The following is a 4,105-nucleotide window of genomic DNA, read 5'->3' as shown; positions in this document are numbered from 1 at the left end:
CATTTTTTTTTTTTTTTTTTTTTAGGAAGACAAAAATATTTTAACTTGAAGAAGATTAAGAAAAAGAAGAGAAGGAATCCGGAAGAGAGAGAGCGAGAGAGGGAGAGAATGAAATACTTTAAAAAAAAGTTCAGTTTCAGCAAAAACTTACTTTGTTATCTTTTAAGTTTCTTCTTGAAAAAGCTTATGAGTTCTTCGTAAGGAAAGAAAAAAATATATTTTTTATAATACTTATAGAGAAAAAAAAATATTTTTTTGCCATAAATATATTATAATTTTTTCTTCCTTCCCTTTGTAGGAAAACGAAATCGTGTTCAGGGATGGCGAAAAAAAAAGTTTAAAAAACCATCAGCTTTGTCCTTTTTTTTAATTTGTCCGTTTACCCACCAAGCTTGACGTTTCTTATCCTGAGTGGTCGAATGAGTATTGTCAAATTCCATTACCAACACCTAAAATAAGAATGAAAATTCCATTTTTATTTTAAATAGGTAATTTTTTTTTACAGGATAGGAGTGAATTTGGTTTTTATGTCCGCCCAACAATTATTGAACTATGCAATACGCACAACACATTGTGTCACAAAGTACCTACATAATAGGTACCTACCTACCTGTAGGTACTTTTTTTTTTGCAAATAACTTTGTAGGTAGGTAGGTACAGGTACCTTCAATCCTATTTGGACTTTTTTTAGGCTTGCTATAGAGTATAGAGGGAACTGTAACAGTGATGGAGGTCTTACCGTCCCAAAATTGATAAGAGGAGGATAGGAGAAAACACGCCGTTCCAAGAACGAATCTTGTCTAAGGCAAATTTCGACCCGGACGGGCCTAAGTCGAAGAGAGGAAGATAGGAGGAAACACGCCGTTCCAAGAACGAATCTTGTCTAAGATAAATTTCGACCCGGACGGGCCTAAGTCGAAGAGAGGAGGATAAGAGAAAACACGCCGTTCCGAGAACGAATCTTGTCCAAGATAAATTTCGACCCAGACCGGCCAAAGTCGAAGAGAGGAGAAAGTCCGCTGTTACAAAAACATGTCTATACAAAATAAAGTTCGTTCCGGGCTGGAATCGAACCCGCGACCTAGTAAATAGATTTTCTATTTCATACTTCAACATCATTTATCAAAATATTTTATATGAAATTCTATAAACCTCAACACATACCGTGTCCTAATGTGTATTGGGAGAGTAGATGTAGGAGGAGTGGCTAACGAGGAGGAGAAAAAGGAAAGCGGAGGAGAAGGAGAAGAATGAAGGGAAAAAGAATAAAAAAGGAGAAGAAGAAAGAGAAGAAAGGAAAGGAAGGAGAAGAAGGAGAATAATAATAATAATAATATGAAGAAGAAGACCCAATACGAATCCGAAAGTTTTTAATCAAGTAAAAATATAATTATGCTATCCGAAAATGCGCGATGATCTAAATATGTTACGTTCACTTTAAATAACGTTAACTTTAATTCTTCTGATTTAGCATGACATTAACTTCATTCCTAAAGTTTACTTGGAAATTCCAACAGCATTACATAGTGACGCGGGGTAAGAGTTTCAATGGGGAAGTTCTCTTGAAGAATTTCAGCCCATGTTACGTTCACTTTAAATAACGTTAACTTTAATTCTTCTGATTTAGCATGACATTAACTTCATTCCTAAAGTTTACTTGGAAATTCCTACAGCATTACATAGTGACGTGGGGTAAGAGTTTCAATGGGGAAGTTCTCTTGAAGGGTTTCAGCAGTCGCGGAATCCGGGAACACCGCGAATCGTCCAAAAATTAAGCGAATTGGAAAAGTAATATAACCACAAGATTTATAAACACAAAATAGCGTGATTTTATATATCGCAAACGTACATTTGGTTATATGAACGCTGTACGTCTCCCTGTAGATGTTATACATATGGACGCTAATGAGGAGTTAGGATCTGACTCACTGAGTAGTTCTTTCAATTAGCTCACTCTCTAACTTACTATTCACTCCCAGAACATGAGCAATATGGGGTGTATCCTCGGTTATATGAACGCTGTACGTCTCCCTGTAGATGTTATACATATGGACGCTAATGAGGAGTTAGGATCTGACTCACCGAGTAGTTCTTTTAACTAGCTCACTCTCTAACTTACTATTCACTCCCAGAACATGAGCAATATGGGGTGTGTCCTCGGTTATATGAACGCTGTACGTCTCCCTGTAGATATTATACATATGGACGCTACAGTTGAGCGCCATCTTGCCGTTGATAAAAACAGAGGGCGTGGCTTGCAGGGTAAGGTATGACGTCACAGACTCCAGGCCGATCTCGTTCATTTCCCGCGTCTGGTTGATTTTGATCCGGTCCGATCCGTACAACTGGAACACGAATGGGTTAAGATTAGTCAAAGAATAAATAGAATAGCATAGGGTAAGTGTACCATTTATTCGCCCACCTAAAAAACGTACCATTTATTGGCCCACCTGCCCACATTTATTTTTCTAATTTTTGTTTTTATATGACTACAATTTTGAAATCACTGGTTTCTAGCAGTTTTTAAAGCCCTTTCTTTTGATGAAATTGGATCTTGAAAAAGTTCGTCCAGTTCAGACTTATGTGGCGTATGGTACAGGTGGACCAATAAATGGTACACTTACCCTATGGCAGACTAGTTTTTTTTTTCAAGGTTTGATAGAGGGGTCTTGCGGTCTCGAAATCGAAGTGAGAAGGAAGACAGGACAAGATAAAATCAAGCCGTTCCGAGAACGAACATTATCCGTTTAGGATGTTAAGAGGTTTGACAGAGGGAACTGTAACTGCTAAGGTCTTATCGTCCCGAAATCGAAGAGAGAAGGAAGACAGGACAAGATAAATCAAGCCGTTCCGAGAACGAACATTATCCGTTTAGGATAAAGGGTTACGATTAGTCAGAGAATAGGATATGTCAGTCTAGTTTGCTTGGAGGGTGGCGCTTCTACCTTGTAAGCCCGTTATGGCCCGTTAAACACTCAAGCCATTTACACAAACTGGCATGCACTAGCCGGTTTGCACAAATTTCTGAGAGGAACTATTTTTTTCTTCTTTTTTTTGCATGTGCAAACTTCAAGCCTGCGTTCACAGGATACCATTCACTTGTGCAAGACGGTTTGCGTAAGCCAGTTTGTGCAAATGGCTTGAGCAAGTAAACCCACCCTTAAACGGGCCATTAGGTCAAGGGTTCGATTCCCGCCCGGAGCGAATCCTAAATGTACGAGACTTTTCAGTCCTTTTCTAGCAGGATAAACAAGGTATATTCTATTCTATTCCATTCCATTGTTATGGCCCGTTAAACACTCAAGCCATTTACACAAACTGGCATGCACTAGCCGGTTTGCACAAATTTCTGAGAGGAACTATTTTTTTTCTTCTTTTTTTTTTGCATGTGCAAACTTCAAGCCTGCGTTCACAGGATACCATTCACTTGTGCAAAACGGTTTGCGTAAGCCAGTTTGTGCAAATGGCTTGAGCAAGTAAACCCACCCTTAAACGGGCCATTAGGTCAAGGGTTCGATTCCCGCCCGGGGCGAATCCTAAATGTACGAGACTTTTCAGTCCTTTCCTAGCAGGATAAACAAGGTATATTCTATTCTATTCCATGCTATTCTATTCCATTCTATTCTATTCCATTCTATTCTATTTATTTGAAGTGTAGAGAAGAGGAGCAAAACAGTACCTAACGCTAAAAAAAAAGATTAAATTTCATTTGCGACTCGTACGTGCATGGGATACGAGGTACAAGTCTCTAAAGCACTTGTAGTTAACCCATCATTGTACCATGGAGAGCAAACTAGCTGTGCCCTAAATCACCAAAGTATGGAAAAGTATCTTACAAGTGTAATAGCCAATGGAAAAGCAGAATTTTAAATTTGTGCGAGTTTAAACTTAGTTCAAGTTAAATTAACCAATTTAATTGGTTGATTTTATGTAAATTAACCAATCAGAAATTGGTTTGACACAAAATTTCTCAGTGATCCTGGCGGTAAGCAATCTGGTTGGTTAATTTTATTAGCTAATGAGAATAATCCAATTGTTTAACCTAAACCAAGTTGGAACTTGATTGTGTGTCTGGCCATAGGTTTAATTTTATCTTGGTTTGTTG

Source organism: Diaphorina citri, unplaced genomic scaffold, assembly GCF_000475195.1.
Source record: "Diaphorina citri unplaced genomic scaffold, Diaci psyllid genome assembly version 1.1 scaffold2156, whole genome shotgun sequence".
In the NCBI taxonomy this organism is placed as follows: Eukaryota; Metazoa; Arthropoda; class Insecta; order Hemiptera; family Psyllidae; genus Diaphorina; species Diaphorina citri.
This window is presented reverse-complemented; position numbering follows the sequence as displayed.